Here is a 27,787-nt window from a genome sequence, read left to right on the forward strand (position 1 = left end):
CGCCGTATTGTTTCATCGGCGTGCATGTAATAAATTGTTGGGCAGTCTCTGCTCAACTTTGTATTATATTTAGTACTCCTGGTATTTTTCTTCTGTGACCAATGTATTGTCTACCAGTGAGAAGGAATTCTTCCTCGCTGGTCCGTATCAGGGATTGGTTTCTCAATAATTATTTTATTGAAAAACCGGTCGTGACAAAGGGGGTGCCTCCCTCCCCGTATATAAAGGAGTGGAGGAGGGGGAGGGGGGCGGCCACCCTTGGCGCGCCCCATGAGGAGTCCTACTCCCACCGGGAGTAGGACTCCCCCCTTCCATGTTGGAGTAGGAGAGGAGAGGGAAGGAGAGAGAGGGGGAAGGAAAGGGGGGCGCCGCCCCCTCCTTGTCCAATTAGGACTTGGGGGGAGGAGCGTGCGGCTGCCCCTTGGCCGCCTCTCCTCTTCCACCACTTGGGCCCATGAGGCCCAATAACCTCCGGGGGGTTCCGGTAACCCCCCGGCACTCCGGTATATATCCGATAACCCCCGGAACCATTCCAGTGTCCGAATATAGTCGTCCAATATATCAATCTTCATGCCTCGACCATTTCGAGACTCCTCGTCATGTCCGTGATCACATCCGGGACTCCGAACTACCTTCGGTACATCAAAATACATAAACTCATAATATAACCGTCATCGAACTTTAAGCGTGGGAACCCTACGGGTTCGAGAACTATGTAGACATGACCGAGACACGTCTCTGGTCAATAACCAATAGCAGAACCTGGATGCTCATATTGGCTCCCACATATTCTACGAAGATCTTTATCGGTCAAACCGCATAACAACATACGTTGTTCCCTTTGTCATCGGTATGTTACTTGCCCGGGATTCGATCGTCGGTATCTCAATACCTAGTTCAATCTCGTTACCGGCAAGTCTCTTTACTCGTTCCGTAATACATCATCCCGCAACTAACTCATTAGTTGCAATGCTTGCAAGGCTTAAGTGATGTGCATTACCGAGTGGGCCCAGAGATACCTCTCCGACAATCGGAGTGACAAATCCTAATCTCGCCAACCCAACAAGTACTTTTGGAGACACCTGTAGAGCACCTTTATAATCACCCAGTTACGTTGTGACGTTTGGTAGCACACAAAGTGTTCTTTCGGTAAACGGGAGTTGCATAATCTCATAGTCATAGGAACATGTATAAGTCGTGAAGAAAGCAATAACAACATACTAAACGATCAAGTGCTAAGCTAACGGAATGGGTCAAGTCAATCACATCATTCTCCTAATGATGTGATCCCGTTAATCAAATGACAACTCATGTCTATGGTTAGGAAACATAACCATCTTCGATTAACGAGCTAGTCAAGTAGAGGCATACTAGTGACACTCTGTTTGTCTATATATTCACACATGTATTATGTTTCCGGTTAATACAATTCTAGCATGAATAATAAACATTTATCATGATATAAGGAAATAAATAATAACTTTATTATTGCCTCTAGGGCATATTTCCTTCAAAAAGGGCAGGAGTGATGCTTCTCTGCACACACTTCTTCTTCTTCTCTGCAACCCTTCCCTTCTAGCCATGGTGAGAGGGCGAGGGCGCGGTGGTGTCTCGGCGCCGGCGACGAGGGCTTTTGCTCGACAGCGCGTCCCTCCTCCCCCGGATCCTGAGGTGGCGGAACCGGCCGCGAGGGGAGGAGGAAAGGGACGAGGTCTCGGTCGCCGCAGCGCTCGGGGAGGAAGAGGGCGGGGCATGCCTTGGTGACCCCCCGCCGGTGGCTCCTTCCCCGATGAAAGGCCACGTTGGTGACCAACCTCGGGAGTTCATCATCAGGCTATACAAGCCCCTTTGTGGTCACCTTCGCCTCCCAACTCCCTTCGCGCGGGAGATGGAGGTATGAGGGTCGACGTCAATTTCCCTGCCCCTCATTCGATGTACCTTCGCCGTGGTTGGAAGACCTTTGCCCGTGCTCACGGCTTCTCAGAGGGGCACGTTCTCCAGTTCAAATTAATGGAGAACGGCTTGCTCTCCGTCAAGATCTTCGGGCGCTCGGGAGGTTGCTTAGGGTGTTGTGCGGAGAGCTCGACCGACGACGAAAGCTCCTCCTCGAGCAAAAGCGACGAGGAGGACATCGATGGCGATGACGATGGCAGCGGGCGGGGGAGCGACGATTCTGACTCCGGCTGATCGTCGCCCGCACCATCTTCATCAGGCGGCAGCACCATCATCTGCATCTGCGCCTCCTCCCCGACAATGTGATTTGCCGGATGGTTGGATGCAGAGGTGCGGATGCTGCTCCCGGGCTCCTCCAGCAGTCCTCCAGCTGGATCCCGAAAGGCTTCCTCTAGGGTTGCAGCTCCGTTAGCCCTGCCGAGTCCTGCTGGCCCTGGTGACAGTGGTTGACGGGGCCACCCTTCCGCCGTGCTCTCCATCGAGGCGTTCCCTCGCGCTCCCGTTCCCGCCGGGCTACATCTCCTGGAGCCCGATTGGGAGCGGGCTGGGCTCCTGCCCAGGCGCTCCTTTTGCCCTCCTCACCTTCGACGGCCGTGCCTAGGAGGAGAGGGACAAGAAAGGGCATTATAGAGCACTTATCTTTTTTCAATCTTAAATCTGTAGGCAATCGCCAAATTTTAATTCAAATAATGTAATCCCTCAAGTCCATGTTCGTGTCCTGTAATGCTTGTACTTGTATTAGCATATTAATGAAAAAGATGAGCCTTGCCGGGAACCCGTGCATGTGTATGTCCGTGCAGAGGTGAGATGCCTCTTTAATATAAATAAATGAGTTTTTCCCCGGCAGGCTATCCTGCCGGTACCCTTCTTGTCTGCCGAAGAGTGCGTCTGCCGGGGAACAGATAGAGGGACCAGCCCCCCGCCAACTCCTTTTTACCAAAGGCCACTACGACCATCCTGATCGAAGCAATGTTCGAGTCACGGATGGGAGCACCTAAGACTCAAAAGAGAGGTGAGGCTTTCTTATGCAAAGTCATAGCCTTACAGAACATTAATGGACAGGAGGTAGAACTTATCTGCTTGGCTTGTCGGGGATCGCTGTGCCGAGCAATCTTCTCGAATCTTTATCGAAGCTAAGTCCACGGCAAGAACCTATAACTTCATGCAGATGAGAATGAATCCGGGATGCGATCATGTGACGCCCCAAGACCGGCGCTCCAAATGCCTTCCACGGATTCCGAATTTCGTCGTGTGATTTGTTTGCTTGTCGCATTCATCATGTCACCATTCGCATTGCATCATGTCATCATGCAACCCGTTTTAAAACTCAACCAAATAAACCGTATGGATCTTTGATCCATTTAAATCGGGGGAATTCACATGGTGAAATTCTCTTTAAAACATACGAAAGTCTCCTACTATTATTAGGGAGCTATATATAAATATTCCATTAACTTGGAATCACCCATAACACATTTGCATTGTTCTTCAACTCTTCTTTTATCCAACTCAACTTCCTATCCTTCCTTTTCGACCTTTTAAGTTAAATTGCAAATTGAGTTGCAATTTTACTTTCTTCGTAAATGTTCCAAGTCTGCCCATAAATCACATCTGGTGTGTAGGGTCAGCTCCTTTAATTCCAACACATTTGGAGATCATTTGAATGGGTTTCGAAATTCAAACATGTCGGGCTAAATTCAACATGTGCGGATTTTACTTCCCCTGAAAATCCTCAGGCCATTTTTGTCAAATTCCTCGTATTTTTGTGGGTCCGGCAAAATAATCCCCATGCTCAAATTCTTGTCCACTCATTTCTTTTTCTCTCTTTTATTTCTTTGCTTTTCTATTTTTGGAAGAGTTTTGAAGAAGGGAGAAAGAGAGGGGTCCGGCTCACCTGCAGGGCTCCCCGCAGGAATTAGTATGCAGGACCAATACGAGACTGCCACTTGTCATTGGACCCACTTTCCAATTAATTAAGATTGATTTAATTTGATACGAGCGCATGGGCGGTGCGGCGAGCGAACCAACTACTGAGCCATGAAGGAGTCCGGCGACGCGCGACCCTGGAACGCCGACGTGAATGGTGTGTCCCCCCGTGTGGCCAAGCAGGGCCCCGCCGCCGTCCCGGCGGTGCTCCTCCTCCACGGCTTCCCTGAGTGATCTCTGATCACTGTCGTGGCGCCACCAGATGTCCGCGCTCGCCGCGCACGGCTTTCGCACACTCGCCCCGACCTCGATGGCTTCGGCGCCTCCGACCCCCACCGTCCAGGTCGTCATGGTCCTCGACCACCTGCGCCTCTGTGCACCCTTTCCTGCACTGCTCTTGGTTTCTCTTTGAAAGACGCGCTAAGATCGACCGGTGGCGCAGGTGGTGGTGGCCGGTGGGGCACGACTTGGGCACGCAGGTGGCATGGCATCTCGGCATTTTCCGGCCGGACTGGGTGCTCGCCGTCGTCGCGCTGGGGTGCCGTACTTCCCCGCTCCCCTTGAAGGCTCGACCAGTGACAAAGATGTTCGCGCCGCGCGGCGATGGGTTCTACATCACGCGGTACATCTGGTGGACTGGAATTAAGTTTTGTGGACTGGAATTTCACACAACAAATCGAATCAAATGTGCACAGAAAAGAGTATGGAGCAGGTGCTTATTCGAGGGGGCAATATGTTAGTTGATTGAACCATTCAACTTTGACGATATGGAGAACGATGCACCACTTCATGGTCCTCGCATCAATGCTGCAGCCTGCAACCGCTGCATGCTACGACGCCGATAGTGGCTGCACCGGAGACCGGACTTGGCATGGATGGCGGCAAACTGCACCACCACGTCCGGCACAGCACCAACGCTCAACCTCGACGACATCCTCAGCGAGGGAGAGACCGGTGTGGACCGTCACGTCGTACGAGTGCAGCCATGCACAGAGTAGTGATCCGCGCAGCTAGCGGCACCGGCGATACTCAGGTCGATGCCGTAAGTAATAAGCTCCGTCCGACTGCCGCGGGCGCTATGACGTCGATGATGGCTGGACCTGCGCCATCATATCCCACGCAGCACCACCTCTCATCCGAAGGGCAACTGGTCCAAGGGGACACCGGCGCCGGAGTCGCCCAAGCCACGGAGGACGGGGACGAGGGCACGGAAGCCCCGCGCGGCGAGTGGGACCATCTGTTGGCGCCACGCCGGCTCTCATGAAAGCCGTGGAGGAGGAGCACAGTAGGGCCCTGCTTGCCCTCGTGGAGGGACACCCCATTCACGTCGGCGTTCCAGTGCCGCGCGTCGCCGGCTCCTCCATGGCGTAGTAGTTGGCTAGCTCGCCGCACCGCCCATGCTCTGCTCGTATCAAAATTAATCAATCTTAATTGAAAACTTGACCCATAAAGACAAGTGGCAGTCTCTTATTGGCCCTGCATATTTATTCCTGCGGGGAGCCCTGCAGGTGAGCCGGACCCGAAAGAGAGAGAGGAAAGCACAGCTGAGCCAGCCCAACTGTTTCGGCCGATCTGCACCTAGGCCAGCCCGCACCTAAACCCTAGCCCGACCCCTGCACCCCTCCTCCTCCTCGTTCCTCAGCGCCGCACTTCTCTCCCTCGACCCCTCATCCAGAGCCGCCGCTGCACACACCCTTGCCTCGCGCGCCTCACCCTACAGCCGCGCTGAACATCAGGTCCGGCCGCCGAGCTTCCTGTCGCAAGCACCCAACCCCAGCGTCCCCTGCCTCGCGTCGTCCTCTGCTTCGCCCGTCCTCGACTCCAGCCGCCCCTGCCGGCGACCAGCATCCGCCGTGGCCATCCCCTCACCCGCGCCCCTGGTCCTCTTCCTGCTTCCTTGTGCCCGCACTCACAGGAGGCGCGAGCTCTCGCAGCCGTAGCGCAAGGGAGGAGCCCCGACGCCCGCGCACCCTGCGGCCTCACCTCCGGCCGCTGCCGTCCAGGGCGACCCCGAGCCGCGCCACCCGCCTCTGGCCACGACTCCGGCGAGATCCGGGCAGCCCTGCGCCAGATCCTCCGTCCCGCGCCGCCGGCAACCATCCCCTCCGCCAAGCTCCTGCTGCAGCCGCTGCTTCCCAGCTCCTCTCTGCTTCATCCTCGCCTATGCACCTTCCGCCCTGCTGCCCCGACGTGCCTCGTCCTCGTCGCCTTGCCGCACTGCCCCGAGCACCCCGAGCTCGCCATCTGGGATGCTCTGTGCTGCCCTGGCTCTGCCTGATGCTGTGTTGTGCCGCTGCATACTTGGCTGTGCAACCTCGAGGCCCTGCTGTCATTGGACCGCCAAGACGCAGCCCCGAGGCCTCCATGCTCGCTGGACTCTGCTTCAGTGCCTTTGTGAAGCGAAGGCACAGAGCGCCTTAGCCTACCATATCTGCCAATCGTTTTTCATCCGACGCACAGGATAGACTGAAGGGAAAACACACCCAGACTTGTTGTTTTCAAGAAAGACAGAGGGACAGGAATGACAGCAGGGATGCACTAACGCTCTCCAGCCTGAAGATTTGCACACAAAAAATTTGATGCTAAAGATCAGGTTGTTAGTTTTCTGGTCATTCGGCTGTTAGTTAGTTAGCTGATGTTTCAAAAATCTGACAGTAGGCACTGGAAAAACTGACATTCAGTGTACAATCTGTACCAAACCATGACTAAAATTCATTGTACCAAGTTGACATTATATCAAATCTGAAGCAACCAGAGAAGGAAATACGAACAAGGTAACATCGTAATTTGCAAGCAATTGATAATCAGTGGTTCTGTAGCATAGCATTGCAATTTTCAAGCACATGACATTGAAAGTCTGAAGCATATGATTCAAATTTTGTAGCAACAAGTACTACTGATGATCAATCATCCAAGTCTGTTACAAATAGGCCAATTCACTTGTACACTTAGGCCACAAAAGACTATAGTTATCCCCCAAATATTTCCAAAAAACTATAGTTAACCCCCAAAGTACCATGTAACCAACATCCAGACATTAGAAGAAATTTCCACCATAAAGACTGTCATCACCATCACCACAAGTAGGGGGGGGGGGGGGCTGTTAGGAGTTGAGTAAAGCTCTCGATGGCAATGTACTTTGCATTCTCTGCATTTGGGCTTCTCTTGCTGCCATCATTCTCCACGTCTACTTTGGGCTGCACATCATCCTTTTTCTTTTTTTGCTGCCAATGAAAGTTCCACTAATTAGTGTATTAATAGATGAAAACAGTTTTTTGTTATGTCCAGATTAGAATATACCTTTGCTCCATTTTTGGTTGAAGCAGGAGGTTTAGTTGCCTTGCGCTTGCCCTTGTGCAACTTATCAAGCCAACTATTCTTTCTTTTTGAATTTTTGGATTGAACCTCCTTTTTCTTCAGTCGTGCAGCTCTTAGCAAGTCATCTCCTTGCTGCATATTTGGGTCATCATTTTCCTGAGCCTTACTAGGTTCATTCATGTCACTAGTAGATGCATTGAGTTTTTCCTCCAACTGTGGACCAACACAATCAAGTGCATTTTCTAATATCAAGCAACATTCTGTAGAGTAGGCCACTTTATATGCCATGTCATGAAATTTATGAGATAGTCCCTTGTAACGAAGCAGAGCTTCCAGTTTTGGATTTTCTACCACATTCCTTCCTTGCCTATCCAATATGCTTCCTTTACGTGCTTCCCTAGTCCATCTCTTCAAGATATAATGTGTTGGCAATGTTTTTATGTTCATCAAATCAAGCACTTTCAATCCATGTCCACACAATATTCCCGTCCTTTCAAACATTCTGCAAGTACATATTGATGTTTGGTTCAAAGGATCACCTATCACTATACGCTCATCTTCAAAAGTTAAATCACCATACAAACTACCAATAGTAACAACATACTTGTTTTCATCCAATAATCTAGTGGAGCCATGGACCTTTCATACTCACTTTGGAAAGCTTCAAAAACAATTGGAGTGTAAACTTTGCTTACTTGTACCAACATAGGTGTGCTCATCTTGATTCTTGGTATGTTTTTTCTTGCTTCAAATTCAGATTCCAGCTCTTTGTTTCTTTTTACCTCCACTATCCTTGCAAAATGTTTCAAAAATCTAACAATGTGAAAAATCAGATTTCAAATGGTTCTTCAATGAATTGTTGAAGCTCTCACTTAGCTGTGTACTCCTCACACCCAAACTGAAGACATCTCGCATAAAACATTCAGCCCATTTTCCCTTTACCTTGTAGATACTATCAAACCAAGTTTGCTTGTGCATCCTACACCTCATATTGACAAAGGCTTCTTCAAATGCTGCGGGGTCCTCATAGCCATACATACAAGCACTAAAATCAGTGAGAATATGTGGTTCTTCGTCTTCATCTTTCTCTTCACCCTCATCTTTCTCTTCAGCCTCATCTTTCTCTTCACCCTTAACTGGAGATAGATGTTTGACGGCATTTTGCATTATGTGAAAGGTACATAGTCCATGATATGCTTCTGTGAAGACATCCTTTACAGCTTTTCCCATTGCAATATCTTGATCGGTATAAATAGTTCTAGGTTGCCTTCCATTATGTGCAACTAGAAAAGTGTTGAAAAGCCATTGAAATGAGGCAAATGTTTCATCAAACATTAGTGCAGCACCAAAAACAGTAGTCTCCCTAAACTGATTGAGCCCAAGAAAAACACCAAACGGCCGATATTCCTTGTTTGTGCCAAAAGTAGTGTCAAATGTGACAACATCGCCGAAGTGTGCATAGTCGACCATCATTTTAGCATCAGCCCAGAAAATGTTTGTTATATCCTCCTGACAATCCAGCTGCAAAGCATATTGAAATGATGGGTTTTCAACAATTTTGTCTTGAAAATACTTCAACATGCTGCCCGCCTGACCAAAAGCCAACTCCCTCTGCATATTGCTTTGCAAATGATTTCTGTGATCATGAGGAGTGTAGCCGAGATTAAGTCGTCCACCAACTTGACGAGTAGCAAGCTCATATGCAGCTTGAGGCCTAATTCCAGAATCATCCGCTGCTTCGATTTCAAAAGCTTGAAATTCTGAAATTTTCCTTTGGGACGCCATCAAGTGGCGGGTTTGTGGCAAGTGAAGGAGGTGATTATGCTCAAGAACTACATCAGTGACTTCCAAGTTTTCGGACTCTCGATCCAATGTAAGACTCATCCGAGCTTTGCAATCAGTTCTTGTTTCAGCTCTAAAGCACTTCTGAACGGATTCCCTTTACCCTTTTATCCGATGGCCTTCATTGGCACAAACAAATATGCAAGAGGTTATCTTACCATCAAATTTGCTCACATTGTTGTACCTTTTCCTCACATCAAAGCCAGCACGACCACCATATGCTCTCCAAAATAGCCAAGCCTCCTCTGAACTTAAATGACATGCCAACTTGAGGCATCCCCTTATCAGACTGTGCCATTGCACACAACCCAATTTATCTGTCATACATGTATAATCAAATGATCAAATTGCACAACACTAACAAATTTTGTAGATGGAAAGTTGAAAGAATTACTACTGCACAGCCTTGTGCTGTGTACTATACTGCACAACCATGTATTGTATACTACAAACTACTACAAGTTTTCTGAATTTATAGCTGCAATTGCTTGTGTGTGTGTGTGTGATCAGAATGCATGAAATCTGTTGAAATCATGGGCAATTTGTTCAGGTCGTACACGCATGTGCAAGCAAATAAATATTGTTGCCTAAACTGAACCTGAACCTGTACATGCATGTACACGCATGGGCAATTTACAGTCGAACCTGAACCTGAACCTGAACATGTTAAAGTTAAATCTGAACATTCAGTTAGCAGCGGACTAAACTGAACCTGGATTACCTACGGCGGGCGGTGGCTGCAGATTCACAACGAAATCGTGGGGAAGATCAGGCGGACAACCATCCTCCGCTGCCGCACGACCATCATCCCTCGCCTCCGCGGCGGCGCGACCTTCGGCCCTCGCCACGGCCCCGCCTCGATCTCCAATGGACGCGGTGGGAGGCCCTCCTCCCTCTCCTCTGCGGCGGCGCGGCTCTCTCTCTCTCTCACGGCGGCACGACGCCGCTCAACTCCCTCTCTCTCCTCGGTGAGCTCGCCCGTCAAACCCTCGCCTCCGTCGAGCGGCGCGGGAGAACTGTTTCAGCCCACGCGCAAAAACGCCTCGCCCCGCCTCTGTCTCTCCTGAAAACAGCAAGTCTGGGTGTGTTTTACCTTCAGTCTATCCTGTGCGTCGGATGAAAAACGAGTGGCAGATATGGTAGGCTAAGGCGCTCTGTGCCTTTGCTTCACAAAGGCACTGAAGCAGAGTCCATGCTCGCTGCTAGTTTCCACCTTGGCACAACTTGCACCCCGTGCATCTGTGATCCTCGTTGGCATGCCAAGACCGGACCCGTCAAGTACCTTTTGGACGCGCCAAGTTCCACGATGTCGCATAAGTTTCTTCTTGAACGTGTATGACTACGCGGATTCGCCAAGTACCACGACACTTGGAGCCCTCGGATACGTCAAGTTCAACTACCGTCGCAAGAACAAGACCGGTAAGTTCGAAGACCCCAAGTACCACGATAACCCCAAAGGGATTCGATTTCGTCAAGTTCACCTTGGAAACGTGTACCACTACTGCCACCCGAACATCTACAGAACATGTACCACAACCTTCGCACGACGAGCCGCGAACATCTACAACCCATTGAACTTGAACCGTTCCAAAAACGCACGCTTCGAAGGTATAACCCCGAGACGACGCCCGTGAACGAATGCATGCATGTTGTATGAGATGAACCGTATGGTTGCACCATGTCCAATTTGCCATTCGTTTCCATGCCGTCAACCCGTAGGAACCCGGTATCCGGGATCACCCCACCATCCTTGCATGACTCGCTACGCACACTTTCTTTTGCACCGACATCTCGACGAGTTGTCGGATCATCGGAATGTTGCCGTGGCATCATTTCCGTGGTCGTTGCCGTGGCACCCCTTTCTTTCCGCCGTGCTGACAAAATGCTTCATATCTTATAACATGCCAACATCTTCATAAAAATTGCATATAACTTGCATATGTCATCCGCATCATGATAACAACATTTAAAATGTTTAAAATTGTGTTTGCATTAAATTGTTCAATGACCTGTGGGGAATTACCAGAATTGTTGTTTGATATTTTCGGCCTCATTTAAACTTGCCTAAATAGTTAGTTTAATTATGCTTCACCTCTTGCCATGTTTAACAACATTTAATATTGTTGGGTACATAAACGGGAGAGAACTAAATAAATGAATGTGGTGTTTCGTCAATATGCAACTCATTGCATATTGAGCTCCACTTAATTTATAGTATTGTTTGATGCTCTTTGACATGTCATTCCTCTTTAAACCGGACATGCATCATACTTACTTGTGCATCATGCCATGTTAATGCTTGGTAGTTTACCATGATGTTTGCTTCTTTCCGGTTGCGCTTCTCCTTGATAGTTCCGGTTATGTTGCGATTGTGAGGATCCGTTCGACTACGTGGCTTCATCTTCTTCATGGATTCGGTCTTCTTTCTAGCGGGATTTCAGGCAAGATGACCGTCACCTTGGATCTCACTACTACCTTTGCTATGCTAGTTGTCTCGATACTATCGCTATGTCGCGCTACCTACCACTTGTTCTTTAAGCCTCCCAAATTGCCATGATAGCCTCTAACCTTTTCACCCTATCTAGCAAACCGTTGTTTCGCTATGTTACCGCTTGCTCAGCCCCTCTTATAGCGTTGCTAGTTGCAGGTTGTTCCATGTTGGGACATGATATCATGGGATATCACAATATCTCTTATTTAATTAATGCATCTATATACTTGGTAAAGGGTGGAAGGCTCGGCCTTATGCCTGATGTTTTGTTCCACTCTTGCCGGCCTAGTTTTCATCATACCGGTGTTATGTTCCTTGATTTTGCGTCCCTAACACGGTGAGGGGTATAGGGCCCTCTTGACAGTTCGCTTTGAATAAAACTCTTCCACCAAGGCCCAACATTGGTTTTAACATTTGCCATAATAATACTTGAACTAAATAATTAATTGGCATAGGGCGTCATGAACCCGAGGATTTTTTTACATAGCAGGGGGGCCAGTGCTGATGGTGTTGGTCCCAAACTAGAGCCCCTTGCAGCGCCGCCAAGGGGAAACTCGAGGACTGGTTTTAGTTGTACGGACTGCTCATCCGGACGTGGCCTGAGACGAGATACGCGCGGCTACTATCAGGGTGTCAGCACGCCAGGAGGTCTTGCTTGATTAGTTTTACCATTGTCGAAATGTCTTGTGCACCGGGATTCCGAGTCTAATCGGAGGGTCCCGGCGATGGAGGATTGTCTCCGAGGATCGTGAGCTTGTCATGGGGTAAGTTGAGACACCCCTTCAGGGTTTAAACTTTTGAAAGCCGTGCCCGCGGTTATGTGGCAGATGGGAATTTGTTAATATCCGGTTGTAGAGGACTTGAAGTAACCTCAATTAAAATACACCAACCGTGTCGTGGCATTGTCACGGCAGATGTCCTCATGCAATGACTTAGTCGTGGAGCCATCGCAGCTAGGAAGCTTAAAGGGGTTAAGCGGGACAAGGAACACGAGGGATATACTGGTTCGGCCCCTTACGATAAAGGTAAAAGCCTACGTCCAGTTGAGGTGGTATTACTTATGGTTTCGATGACCAGGGAGCTTAATCGCTATGCCTGGCTCTCGATCTGTTGTCTCTCGTCCTGAACCGCTGCCGGGTCATCCCTTTATATAGAGAGGTTGACGCCCCGCGGCTCTCAGAGTCCCGGCCGGCTTATAACAGTATCCGGCTCGGACTCTTAACTACTCTTGCCTTACATTACAAGTCTTGCCATAACAGCGGGTTATCACTACGGGCCTTAAGCCGCCTCCGGGTCTTAAGCCCATTATTGATCCACCATCCTCAAGCTTGGTACTGGGCTTCACGTGATGATCATTATGACGTAACCCGGCCCCTCCTGGGCGGGTGACTCTAATGGTTATATCCTCAACATTAGGCCCCGGGTTGATTTGAACCGGTTCATGTCAATCTTCAAAATCTTCCGGCTTCTGCTTGTGCAAAGGTTATAACCCGCCGTGACGTCATCTTCTGGATTCTTGCTAACCCGCCATGACGTCATCTTCTGGATTCTTGGTAACCCGCCATGACGTCATCTTCCATTAAATTCATTTTTTTATTCTGTCATATCTCAACGGATCTTATCTTTAAAGACCATCCCGAAAATCAAGGCGTTTCTACGGCAAGATAATCATGTCTCCAGCTTCCTCATTTCTCGCGCGCATTTATGAGCCGTCCCTTATAAATAGGCCCGGCCCATAGGCCTTCGTCACTTCTCGATCCCTCGTCTTCTTCCTCTGACGCCCCAGAGCTCGAACTCCGCCGCCGCCGCCGCGCCCCTTGTCTTCCTCAACCTCGGCCGCTGCATCACCCTGAACTGGTCCAGAGAAACGGCGGCAACCCAACAAGCACCTTGACTACTTAGGCAGCTCATGGTTACGCCTTATAAACAATGCCTCACCTTTTGGACTCGGGGAGTCCTGTAATAGAGTAGGAAAAACGGTTAATTTTGTCGTGCCATCGTGCACGTGTGCAGCGCTTAACTCCGTTGAAGCTGCTCTTTCATGTTCCTCCGGATCATGTTTGATCATTTACTTTCCTTAAGCTTGAAGAACTACCTTTAATTATTCTGCATAGAAAAATAAATCACAAGTCTCTAGACGGCTTACCGCATGGAGAGTCATATACCTTACATATAACCCGGAATATAAACCAAGGTCATAAAAGACCGGCTCTCAATCCTATCTACGGGATAACCACAATAGCATACCTACAAGCCTTGCAAGTACACCTCCGGCTTATGTAACCCAAATGATGAGGTTGAGAGCGCAACTCCGGTTCATCAGCACCTATAATGCCTATTGTGTGCTATCAACATTATTAATCAAAGTTAAGCCGGCGGCGTAAGAACCGCCCTTGCACACTGTTGATATGATCAAAAGAACTTGTTGCAAACCAAAAGATCAAAACTTAGGGGCTTCTGGTTCGAATACGACCAGAGAACCGTCCCAAAGGGGTTAAGCTTAAGACTCGAATGCGATCATATAGCCCCCAGTGGCTTTGGCGTTGCCTATCAAGAGGGTACCGACAGCTATGTTCTCTTGGGTTCGGATACGACCCATGTTTGAACAGGAAGCCCCCAAATGACCTTAAGAGTTGTTTAACGACGCTGATTCGAATACGATCCACGTCGGTTCCCAAAGGGGGTTGAGCCATGATTCAAATATGATCAAGAAAAACTCCCCAATGAGCTCGGCAATTTGCCAATCAAGTGGGTATCGACAGCTATATTCTCTTTGGTTCGAATACGACCTATGTTTGAACAAGAAGCCCCCAGGTGATCATATTGTTAACGGTTAGATTCGAATACGATCGTAAGCCGGATCCACGTCCAAGTGACCATGTAATGTTGTAATGGAAATAACACATTTACCTTTGGAGGAGAAAAGGACAGAGGTCCTGCTTTATTATTTATCATAATCTATACATGGCTATAGAAATATGTACATTATGAGAGCCGGTGGCTCAAGTGTAATAAGGCCGAAGCTGAGCTATGTTCCACGGCCGACGGGTCTCCTCCTCCGACTTACATGAATCTTTGTGCTCCCGAACATCGATAAGGTAATATGACCAGTTGTACAAGTTCTTGCTGACCACAAAGGGTCCTTCCCAAGGCGGGGATAACTTGTGTGCATCTGTTTGATCTTGGATGAGCCGGAGCACCAGATCACCTTCCTGGAAGACCCTGGACTTAACCCGGCGGCTGTGATAGCGGCGCAGGTCTTGTTGGTAAATCGTCGAGCGAGCTGCTGCCACATCACGCTGTTCGTCCAACAAGTCAAGAGCATCTTGGCGCGCCCGCTCATTATCCGCCTCAACATAAGCCGCCACTCAAGGCGAGTCATGACGGATGTCGCTAGGGAGGACCGCTTCCGCTCCATAAACCATGAAGAAAGGCGTGTAACCCGTAGACCTGTTAGGAGTAGTATTGATGCTCCATAACACGGAGGGTAACTCCTCCACCCAACAACCCGGCGTCCGTTGCAAAGGGACCAAAAGCTGGGGCTTGATGCCCTTCAAGATCTCCTGATTAGCTCTCTCAGCTTGACCATTGGATTGAGGGTGAGCCACTGATGAAACATCAAGTCGAATATGCTCTCGTTGACAAAACTCCTCCATGGCGCCTTTAGACAGATTGGTACCATTGTCAGTTATAATGCTGTGTGGAAAACCAAAGCGAAATATCACCCTTTTCATGAACTGAACCGCTGTGGCTGCGTCACACTTACTAACTGGCTCTACTTCAACCCACTTTGTGAACTTGTCGACCGCCACCAAGAGGTGAGTCTTCTTATCCTTGGATCTTTTAAAAGGCCCAACCATATCAAGCCCCCAGACCGCAAATGGCCAAGTAATTGGAATCATCCTCAATTCTTGAGCCGGCACATGAGCCCGTCGCGAGAACCTCTGACAACCGTCGCATTTACTGACCAAGTCTTCTGCATCAGCATGAGCCGTCAACCAATAAAAACCATGACAAAAAGCCTTGGCCACAAGGGATTTTGAGCCGCCATGATGGCCACAATCCCCTTCATGAATTTCACGTAAAATTTCTTGACCTTCCTCAGGGGGAACACAACGCTGGAAAGTTCCAGTAACACTGCGACGATGCAGCTCGCCATTGATAATTATCATTGACTTAGACCGCCGGGTTATCTGTGTGGCCAAAGTTTCATCCTCAGGCAATTCTCCCCGGGTCATGTAAGCCAAGTATGGTACTGTCCAATCCGGGGTAATGTGGAGAGCCGCCACCAACTGTGCCTCCGGGTCAGGAACAGCCAAGTCTTCTTCTGTAGGCAACTTGACAGAAGGGTTATGCAAAATGTCCAAGAAAGTATTAGGCAGCACCGGCTTTCGTTGAGAGCCCAGCCGGCTTAATGCATCAGCCGCCTCGTTCTTCCTGCGATCGATGTGCTCTACTTGGTAACCCTGAAAATGTCCAGCAATGGCATCAACTTCGCGGCGATAAGCCGCCATGAGAGGGTCCTTGGAATCCCACTTGCCTGACACTTGTTGGGCCACTAAATCTGAGTCGCCAAAGCACCTTACCCGGCTCAAGCTCATCTCCTTAGCCATCCGAAGACCATGGAGCAAGGCCTCGTACTCAGCTGCATTGTTAGTACAAGGAAACATCAACCGTAGCACATAGCAAAACTTGTCACCTCGAGGGGAAGTTAATACAACTCCAGCCCCCGAGCCCTCCAATTGCCTAGACCCGTCGAAGTGAATAGTCCAGTAAGTATTGTCCGGTTTCTCTTCAGGCACCTGCAGCTCTGTCCAATCGTTGATGAAATCCACCAATGCTTGAGACTTGATAGCAGTGCGTGGCACGTACTTCAGACCATGAGGCCCAAGTTCTATAGCCCACTTAGCAACTCTTCCTGTGGCTTCTCTGTTTTGAATGATATCTCCTAGGGGGGGCAGAACTAACCACAGTGATGGGGTGACCCTGGAAATAATGCTTAAGCTTCCGGCTTGCCATGAACACCCCATAAACAAGCTTCTGCCAATGTGGATACCGTTGTTTGGACTCAATGAGTACTTCGCTGACGTAATAAACCGGCCGCTGAACCGGATACTCCTTACCCGTTTCCTTACGCTCCACCACCACAGCCACACTGACGGCTCGTGTGTTAGCGGCTACATACAGCAATAAGGGCTCCTTGTCAACAGGAGCAGCAAGGACTGGGGGCTCAGCCAGCTGTCTCTTCAAATCCTCAAAAGCAGCATCAGCAGCATCATTCCAAATAAAGTCATCTGTTTTCTTCATCATCTGGTACAACGGCATAGGCTTTTCACCCAAGTGGCTTATAAACCGGCTCAAAGCAGCAATGCGACCCGCCAGACGCTGGACGTCGTTTATGCACGCCGGCTTAGCCAGAGAGGTGATTGCCTTGATCTTTTCCGGGTTAGCTTCAATGCCTCTGTGAGAAACCAGAAATCCCAAGAGCTTGCCTGCAGGAACACCAAAAACACACTTGGCCGGGTTAAGCATCATCTTGTAAACCTGGAGATTATCAAAGGTTTCTCTAAGATCATCTACCAAGGTCTCCTTCTCCCTGGACTTAACCACGATATCATCCACATAGGCATGAACGTTGCGCCCAATCTAGTTACGAAGACAATTCTGCACACAACGCTAGTAAGTCGCCTGTGCACTCTTGAACCCAAAAGGCATAGACACATAACAAAAGGCTCCAAAGGGGGTGATGAACGCCGTCTTCTCCTGGTCCTTAACTGCCATTTTAATCTGATGGTATCCAGAATAAGCATCCAAAAAACTTAAGCGCTCACAACCCGTCGTAGCATCAATAATTTGATCAATACGGGGGAGAGCAAAAGGATCAGCCGGACAAGCCTTGTTTAAGTCCGTGTAGTACACACACATCCGCCAGGTGCCGTTCTTCTTGAGCACGAGTACTGGATTAGCTAACCATTCTGGATGAAAAACTTCAACAATAAACCCGGCCGCCAAGAGCCGGGCTACCTCCTCACCAATGGCTTTCCGCCTCTCCTCATTGAACCGCCGAAGGAATTGCCTGACCGGCTTAAACTTCGGATCAATATTGAGAGTGTGCTCAGCGAGTTCTCTAGGTACACCCGGCATGTCAGAAGGTTTCCATGCAAAGATGTCCCTGTTCTCACGGATGAACTCGATGAGCGCGCCTTCCTATTTCGGATCCAGATTGGCACTGATGCTGAACTGCTGAGATGAGTCGCCTGGAACAAAGTCGACAAGTTTAGTCTCATCAGCGGACTTAAATTTCATTACCGGCTCATGCTCCGTGGTTGGCTTTTTCAAAGACGTCATATCTGCCGGGTCAACATTGTCCTTGTAAAACTTCAACTCCTCTGTTGCACAAACAGATTCTGCATAAGCCGCGTCACCTTCCTCACACTCCAAGGCTATCTTTCGGCTGCCATGAACCGTAATGGTCCCGTTGTGACCCGGCATCTTGAGCTGCAAGTACACGTAACACGGCCGTGCCATGAACTTGGCGTAAGCTGGCCGCCCAAATAAAGCATGATACGGACTTCTTATCTTAACCACCTCAAAGGTTAGTTTTTCCGCCCTGTAGTTGTACTCATCTCCGAAAGCCACTTCCAGCTCGATCTTACCAACTGGATATGCCGACTTACCAGGCACCACACCATGGAAAACAGTATTGGACTGGCTGAGGTTCTTATCAATCAATCGCATACGACGGAAGGTCTCATAATAGAGGATGTTGATGCTGCTGCCTCCGTCCATGAGCACTTTAGTGAATTTATATCCCCCCACCTGAGGAGCCACCACCAGGGCCAGGTGACCCGGATTATCAACCCGGGGAGGATGATCATCCCTACTCCACACAATAGGCTGCTCAGACCATCTTAATAGCGTGGAACCGCCGGCTCAACAGCATTCACAGCCCTTTTATGAAGCTTCTGATCTCGCTTGCACAGACTGGTGGTAAATACATGATACTGTCCACCATTGAGCTGCTTTGGATTGGTCTGGTATCCCTCCTGCTGCTGCTGATGACCCTGGCCGGACTGCTGATTAAAGCCCCCTTGAACATTCTGAGAATTGGAATTTGAGCCGCCACCCGGGCCATGAAAGCCGCCGGCGCCTGAGCCGCCGCCCGGGCCATTGTTGCCATTGAAAGCATTGGAATTCTTAAAGGCCTTCATGATTGCGCAGTCCTTCCATAGATGAGTGGCCGGCTTTTCCCTAGAGCCATGCCTTGGGCAAGGCTCATTTAACAATTGTTCAAGCGTCGGGCCTGACCCGCCGGCTTGGGGAGGTGGTCTCCCCTTGCGCCGGTGGTTGTTACCCTGTGAATTGGTGTTGGCCACAAATTCCATACTGCCATCAGCCTTACGCTTGTTACCTCCTTGGTTCGCCAGGTTATGCTGGGGGCCCTTGCCATTGCCATTCCGTTTTCCCTTCCCTGTCCTTTCATCATCCGACGCGGGATCCTTGGTACTATCAGAGTCGGCGTACTTGACCAGAGCCGCCATCAGCGTACCCATATCATTGCAATCGCGCTTGAGCCGCCCGAGCTTCATCTTCAGGGGCGCAAAACGACAATTCTGCTCTAACATTAAAACTGCAGAGCCGGCATCCATCTTATCAGATGAATGTATTATCTCCTTGACCCGGCGAACCCAATGGGTTGTAGACTCACCCTCCTGCTGCTTGCAATTAGTCAAATCCACAATTGACATAGATTGCCTACATGTATCTTTGAAGTTTTGAATGAACCGGGCTTTTAACTCAGCCCAAGACCCGATAGAGTTCGGTGGCAGTCCTTTCAACCAAGTGCGGGCAGTCCCATCTATCATCATGGTGAAGTACTTGGCTATTGCCGCTTCACTAAGCTCCAGCAACTCCATAGCCATCTCGTAACTCTCGATCCATGCTCCGGGTTGTAAATCAGCCGTGTAATTAGGTACCTTCCTAGGCCCTTTGAAATCCTTGGGCAGACGTTCATTACGGAGAGCCGACACCAGACAAGGAACACCTCCAGTCCTTGTAGGTATACCCGCGTCGATGGAAGCCGTCGGATAAGCCGGGAGTGGCTGGTAAGCCGTCAATTGAGCCGCCTGCTCCGCCTCTTGTCGTGCTCTGTCTTGGTCTACCGTGTTAAAAGCTCCATTATGAGCCGGGCCGTGGCCCGGAGGCAAGTCACGGCGTCGGACATTGCTAGAGCCGGTCGCTGAGACCATGTGTCTGCTATAACTAGGGCTCCGGCCTGGACGAGGGGTTGAATGAATCATGTCCCGGCTATATGAATATGCCTCCTGCTGCGCCAGAGCCGTCTGAAGGAGTTCTCTAACCCGGCGGGTTTCAACCGCCGTTGGAGAGTCACCGTCGATTGGGAGAGCCGCCAGGCGCGCCGCCGCGGCGACCATGTTTTCCAATGGGTTAGCATAATGACCCGGCGGTATTGGCACGTACTGAGGCGGGGCAGCGTTCACCCGGGGAGGCCCCATCACTTGGGGCTGAATTGATGTTCCAACCCCGGGCGTCGTGATCTCTGGCGGGTTACTGGGCCCTGCACCAGGCGTGTTGAAGAGGTTTAGCGGATCGTAAACCGGAGGGAGTCGAGATTGGGCTTTTTGATTCCTCCTTCTCAAGACCTCATTGGACGCGTTCTGATCCATCGTGAGCCGGAAAGATTGTGCCTGAATCAGCTGAGTCTGGGCGTCGAGAGCCGCCCTCTCTGCAGCCATCCTGATCCCCACCGCCGCCAGATCCTCCTTGGCCTTTGCTAAATCCAACTTTAACTGTGCCACCTCCGCGTCATGCTGAGCCTGATCCGCTGGAGCGACCGTAGCGGTTAACAGGGCCATCATCTTGTCTGTGAGGTCCATCAGCACCTGAGCCGGCGAGGGCACAGGGCTTCCTGCCCCTTCGGCGGGGTTTTGAACAGGTTGTGCGCCAGCCATGAAGATTCCAACCCGGCTCGGCGGCTCAAAGGGGTCCGGAATACTGTCGCCATCGGAACAACCCCTGAGCTTGTCATCTTGAAGTTGGTATAACGAGTCGGTTTCCTCTGTGGATGACTCACCGTCAGAGCGAGCGGCCGTCTCCTCGTCAGATCCAGATCTTTCAGAGAGTCCTCCATGGACGCATCCTACGAAAGCATGCTTCAAGGCAGGCAGAGTCCGGGCGGGTCGTGCACGCTGAGCCGTCTCGATGAGCTCGGCGCAGAGGTCCGGCTCGCCAATCTTGCCAATAAAGACATGGATTCCTCCGAAGGGGACCCGGTACCCGTACTCAATTGAGCCGGCATCGGGGCCCCAGTTTGCATCGTCGATGTAGAGCTTGCCGCGACAACTCTTGGTCATCCGGCCCACAGCGTAGCCCTTGAGCCCCGAAGCTGCCCTTCAAGAACTCAAATCCACCGTGCGCTGGCCCCATGGTGGGCGCCAACTGTCGTGGAATTGTCACGACAGATGTCCTCATACAAGGACTTAGTCGTGGAGCCATCGCAGCTAGGAAGCTTAAAGGGGTTAAGCGGGACAAGGAACACGAGGGTTATACTGGTTCGGCCCCTTACGATGAAGGTAAAAGCCTAGGTCCAGTTGAGGTGGTATTACTTATGGTTTCGATGACCAGGGAGCTTAATCGCTATGCCTGGCTCTCGATCTGTTGTCTCTCGTCCTGAACCGCCGCCGGGTCATCCCTTTATATAAAGAGGTTGACGCCCCGCGGCTCTTAGAGTCCCGGCCGGCTTATAACAGTATCCGGCTCGGACTCTTAACTACTCTTGCCTTACATTACAAGTCTTGCCATAATGGCGGGTTATCACTACGGGCCTTAAGCCGCCTTCGGGTCTTAAGCCCATTATTGATCCACCATCCTCAAGCTTGGTACTGGGCTTCACGTGATGATCATTATGACGTAACCCGGCCCCTCCTGGGCGGCTGACTCTAATGGTTATATCCTCAACAAACCGCGTTGCGTAATCGTGACTGTCTCTTTTCGGGAAGTTCGAGAAGAGAACACGGTTGGGTTATGCTTGAACGTAAGTAGTTCAGGATCACTTAGTGATCATTTCTAGTTGCGATCGTTTGCGTAGTTTCTCATCTTACTCTGTTACTCGTAAGTTAGCCACCATACAATCCTTAGTCGCTTGCTGCAACCTCACCACTTATCCCTTCCACACCCTTTAAGCTTTGCTATTCTTGATACCCATGGTAATGGGATTGCTGAGTCCGGCTCACAGATTACTACACCAACAGTTGCAGGTACAGGTAATGTGATGATCATGACGCGAGAGCGATGTTTGCTTGTTTTGGAGTTCTTCTTCTTCTTCTTCATCATCAATCTTGGGATAGGTTCCTGGTCGGCAGCCTGGGCTAGCAGGATGGATGTCGTTTGAGTTTTTGTTTGTGTTTCATCCGTAGTCGGATGTTGTTCTCATGTATGATGTTGATGTATTCTTGCGGCACTTGTATGCCTTGTATGTATCCCTAACTATTATGTAATGGTACGATGTAATGATATCCACCTTGCAAAAGTGTGTCAATATGTGGTTCTATCCTTGGTGGGACCTTCGAGTTCCTTTAGGATAGAGTCGCATATTGGGCGTGACAAGTTGGTATCAGAGCCTCGACCGACCATAGGAGCCCCCTTGATTGATCGTTAGCATTGTTGAGTCTAGAACGAAACTTTTTGAGTCTTGGGAATATATATATATCAGAGAGTAGGATTTCTTTTTACTCCTCAACCCCTTCATCGCTCTGGTGAGGACTCCTGACGTAGATGTTTTAACATTCCTCTCCCCAATTTTCACTAAAAAAAATTAGGATCATGCGGGTATCTTGGAGTCGTTCCGATAATTTTGTGAGGAGAAGATTGTTCTTGGTGCCTCCTGTCATTTAGGGGTTGTGGCAGTGTCCCTGGGAGTTGAGCTCCGAGGTGTTGTCGTCACAATTTTATCGTTGCAGTTCCGGTATACTTGAGTTTCACCGACATCGAAAATCTCTTATATGCAGTTAGTGGTGAGATAACCTCGACGCCGCCCAATACTGGGGCGGGAGTTCGGGAGTATTGCCACAGCTCGTATATCAGATGCTTTTCGAAGGTCAAGGTACACGATTTTCGGAGTTTTCTTGGTTATGTGTTGACGGATGGATACAGTTGGAGCGTAGGGCTTTTTAGTTGTGTGATATATATTGTGCCTCCCTGTATCCCCAACACCTGATTGCATAACTAGAAAGTTCTGGGAGTTGTGGGAATTCAAGTATCACGTAGGATATCTTTCCAATAGACACATGATACGATATGGGGTCCATCATATGTTTGTTCCAGCTTATTCTATGAGCCAAATCCTTGTTTTGTTTTTGTTGTGGTATTCGAGTTGCTTCGATGTCAAGTGTTGATTCCATACCTTATTCTAAGTGGTGTTCTCATGTTTCTATGGGAGTGCTAATCCTTCTTGCTTATCGAGATTGTCATGTCAATTCTTTTCCAACCGGTTCGCTTCTCGTCAAGATGATCCTATCATTTTCCCCATTCGCAGGATCACCTCTCAGTTTTCCCAACGTCGTTCGTTTCATCCGTCCCCAAGTTGCCTTTGTTTTCCCGCCCTCCCACCCTTTTCTTCAAGGACTCAAATGATGGGAAGTCTCTCCATTCTTTTCCGTCAATGTTCTTATTCGGTGATTCTCAGGAAGATACTAAGGAAGCTTCAAGTTTATCATTCTTCATTCTCGTATTATTTTCCGGTGGATTCAATTCAAGTTGTAGGTGTTGATCATATCCCTTTCCTCGTTTCAAATGCTTTCTCGTGTTGGAAGTTCTTATCCAAGCATCTCTTGATCATTAACATTGCGATACTTGTATCCGGAGTGCTGAAGATATATCAGAAGATTCACGTTCCCGTTGCTAATTCGTTCAAGCTATTTCGAGGTTGTTATCTCTTTCGAGCTATTTAATTCAACCGGTGCAATCTCTCTTTTAAAATCGTTCAACGGTGTTTTCTTTTGAGTGGGCCCTAACCCACAGGTCTTTTCCCAGGATCTTACTTGACTCTTCTAATTTATCGGAGCGATTCCCAAATTCTTTTCAAAAGTGTGACGTAAGAATGGATTCCATCAGTCATATGCCTTCTCCAAGAGCGCTTCCAAATTCTATTCATCGTTGGTTCAACCTTTCTATTCTTCATTCCGGAGTGCCTCAATAATTTTGGTGGTGTTCCTCATTGTAATTCTCAACATTTGAAGACCGAAGAAGAGTTTTCCCCTAAATCTTGTTCGTTCTCTCAGAGATTCGTGGTCCTAGCTTCATGCCATCTTCTCAAATTGTTTCCAATCGTGCGATTCTTTTCTTAACCATCCGGAGTATTTCAGGAGTTGTCTTCCGTTCGATCATCCGGAGGCCATCATTTAAGAAGATTCATTCGTTCCAAGATTTCAGATTCGTTCGTTCCCATATTTGTACCGGTGCTTCGTTCAAGCATTCTTTAATCAATTCGCGATCTCTTCGTTCTCCTGCATCTCTTCGTTCGTTTTCTCATTCTTCCCGGTGATTCGTCCCTCTGCTACATTTTTTTCAATTCCTACCGGTGGTTCGCTGAAGACCTTATTCAAGTTTGCGCTATAACTCTCCTTAATCCTTTTCAACGAGTATAATTAGTATGCCAAATCCATTGCTTGTCATCAATTTAAATTGGTGAAGGATACGCATAACATAATTCTTATTCTTGTTTTATCCAAGTGTTTAATTCCTTCTTCCGGAGTTTGTTCGTAATATCAATTTCTCGGTTCTAAGTTGTTCATCTTTTCTTCCGGAGTTCCATGTTCTCTCGGTTATCTCGTCATGAAGCTCCATTTGAATCATTGGAAGGCTTCATCTTGTTCTTTTCAACTCTCTTTCGTCTAGTCATTCTTTTATTAACGGAGTTCTCATGAAGGCTCAACATGGTGGTTTGTCAAGGATTCATTTCATTCTTCAAGATTTCTCTCGGAGTTAAGAACCGCCAAGCTATACTCTAAAATAAACATGGTGTTCAACACATGTTTTGTTTTTAGGAGTTCAAGCATTCTTCATCTTGCATTCTGAAGTGCAATTCTTTCTACCTTATCTCTTGAGATGGTGTTATGTCATCCCTGGCAATTTCAACTCGTGTTTCATGATTCACAAGTTGTCAGGAATGAGATATTTAAATCCATCATTTTCTCTTCATTCAAGAGATCTTTTCAACCAATCAATCTATTTGTTGGAGTTATCTTGGGTTATATTCACCTACAACCTTCCCTAAGGAATGTTGCTATTGTGGTGCTCATCTATGATCCAAGTTTTCTCCTTAATCGTCACCTCGTTGGAAGGAGCTTTCTATCTTTTCTGGCTCTCAATCAAATCACTTGTTTCCGTTGCTGGCAGAAGCTCACCTCATAATTTTGAGATGTCTCCATAAGCCCAGGAGGATCATATCCTTTCGTATTGATCTTCCAACAACTCCGTTCAATCCTTCTTTTAAAGGATGCTCTCTTAAATTCATTTCAGGTAGAACATGTTGTTTTCTTCTCCGTTCTTTTGATTCCATTCTTACATTTGTTTCGGAGGCATTGTGATGTTACTCTCTTCGACCCGTCATCTCATTTTGTAAATATCATGTTCTTTTCCTTGCTTATCCGTTTAGCAGGAGTGTTGTGTCCTCTGCTCAAGTTCTTTTCATCTTATCAAGTCTTGTTTCTCTTTTCAACTGGAGTGCTGTTCGAATTTGTTCTTCCTTGTTCCTGGTTGATCTCGTTTCAACCAGAGTGGTTTCAATTCCTTCTTGTCCATTGTGCTCGTTATTCATAGCTTTGCAACCTCCAAGGTTCACATGGTGTTCCTTGTTTCTCTTTTCTACCGGAGTGCTCTCAATTCCATTCAACTCTGTTGTGTTCTTTCTTTCAAGTTTTCAATCTCTCAAGGTTCATTGGTTTCACTCCTTTGTCAAAGAAGCAACTTAGTTTTACCTCTTCCTTCTTCCGTTTCTCTCCGGTGCCATCCCTAGATCTCGGGGCGAGATCTCTTGTAAGTGGAGGACAGTTGTGACGCCCCAAGACCGGCGCTCCAGATGCCTTCCACGGATTCCGAGTTTAGTCGTGTGATTTGTTTACTTGTTGCATTCATCATGCCATCATTCGCATTGCATCATGTCATCATGCAACCCGTTTTAAAACTCAACCAAATAAACAGTATGGATCTTCGATCCATTTAAATCGAGGGAATTCACAAGGTGAAATTCTCTTTAAAACATACCAAAGTCTCCTACTATTATTAGGGAGCTATATATAAATATTCCATTAACTTGGAATCACCCATAACACATTTGCATTGTTCTTCAACTCTTCTTTTATCCGACTCAACTTCCTATCCTTCCTTTTCTACCTTTTAAGTTAAATTGCAAATTGAGTTGCAATTTTACTTTCTCCATAAATGTTCCAAGTCTGCCCATAAATCACATCTGGTGTGTAGGGTTAGCTCCTTGAATTCCAACCCATTTGGAGATCATTTGAATAGGTTTCGAAATTCAAACATGTCGAGTTAAATTCAACATGTGCGGATTTTACTTCCCCTAAAAATCCTCAGGCCATTTTTGTCAAATTCCTCGTATTTTTGTGGGTCCGGGAAAATAATCCCCATGCTCAAATTCTTGTCCACTCATTTCTTTTTCTTTCTTTGCTTTTCTGTTTTTGGAAGAGTTTTGAAGAAGGGAGAAAGAGAGAGAGGAAAGCCCAGCTGAGCTAGCCCAACTGTTTCGGCCCATCTGCACCTAGGCCAGCCCGCACCTAAACCCTAGCCCGACCCCCTCCTCTTCGTTCCTCAGCGCCGCACTTCTCTCCCTCGATCCCTCATCCAGCGCCGCCGCTGCACACACCCTTGCCTCGCGCGCCTCACCCTACAGCCGCGCTGACCATCAGGTCCGGCCGCCGAGCTTCCTGTCGCAAGCACCCAACCCCAGCGCCCCCTGCCTCGCGTCGTCCTCTGCTTCGCCCGTCCTCGACTCCAGCCGCCCCTGCCGGCGACCAGCATCCGCCGTGGCCGTCCCCTCACCCGCGCCCCTGGTCCTCTTCCTGCTTCCTTGTGCCCGCACTCACAGGAGGCGCGAGCTGCCGCAGCCGTAGCGCAAGGGAGGAGCCCCGACGCCCGCGCACCCTGCGGCCTCACCTCCGGCCGCTGACGTCCAGGTCGACCCCGAGCTGCGCCACCCGCCTCTGGCCACGACTCCGGCGAGATCCGGGCAGCCCTGCGCCAGATCCGCCGTCCCGCGCCGCCGGCAGCCATCCCCTCCGCCAAGCTCCTGCTGCAGCCGCTGCTTCCCAGCTCCTCTCCGCTTCATCCTTGCCTATGCACCTTCCGCCCTGCTGCCCCGACGTGCCTCGTCCTCGTCGCCTTGCCGCACGGCCCCGAGCACCCCGAGCTCGCCATCTGGGATGCTCCGTGGCCCTGGCTCTGCCTGATGCTGTGTTGTGCCGCTGCATACTTGGCTGTGCAACCTCGAGGCCCTGCTATCGTTGGACCGCCAAGACGCAGCCCCGAGGCCTCCATGCTCGCTGCCAGTTTCCACCTTTGGCACTACTTGCACCCCATGCATCTGTGATCCTCGTTGGCACGCCAAGACCGGACCCGTCAAGTACCTTTTGGACGCGCAAGTTCCACGACGTCGCATAAGTTTCTTCTTAAACGTGTATGACTACGCGGATTCGCCGAGTACCACGATATTCGGAGCCCTCGGATACGTCAAGTTCAACTACCGTCGCAAGAACGAGACCGGCAAGTCCGAAGACCCTAAGTACCACGACAACCCTGAAGGGATTCGAATTCGTCAAGTTCACCTTCGAAACGTGTACCACTACTGCCGCCCGAACATCTACAGAACATGTACCACAACTTTCGCACGACGACCCGCGAACAGCCCATCTAACTGGCCGTGGAGGCAAGAACTTGTTCGACATACTTTCATTTCTCCTGATGCTGAAGCAATATTGAATATCCCTATTCGGCAAGGAGGAGGAGATGATTTTCTTGCATGGGCATTCGAAAGATCGGGGAACTACACTGTGAAGTCGGCGTACTGTGCTCTCGTGACTCAGAAAGAGCGAGCTGCTCTAGAGGAAGGGACGGCCACCGGAACCTCGGAGGAAGATACACAGTTGTGGAAATCCCTATGAAAATTGAATGCCATCCCAAAGGTTAGAGTGTTCTGGTGGAGGGTTCTCCGTGGAATTCTCC

General features: G+C 49.1%; 1 pseudogene; it reads right to left on the bottom strand.

The window, feature by feature from the left end:
• Window positions 1-4,565: 4,565 nt before the first annotated feature.
• LOC141026044 (protein FAR1-RELATED SEQUENCE 5-like) lies at window positions 4,566-26,894 on the bottom strand (annotated as a pseudogene).
• Window positions 26,895-27,787: the final 893 nt, after the last annotated feature.

This window comes from Aegilops tauschii, chromosome 6 (assembly GCF_002575655.3).
Source record: "Aegilops tauschii subsp. strangulata cultivar AL8/78 chromosome 6, Aet v6.0, whole genome shotgun sequence".
Taxonomy (NCBI): Eukaryota; Viridiplantae; Streptophyta; class Magnoliopsida; order Poales; family Poaceae; genus Aegilops; species Aegilops tauschii.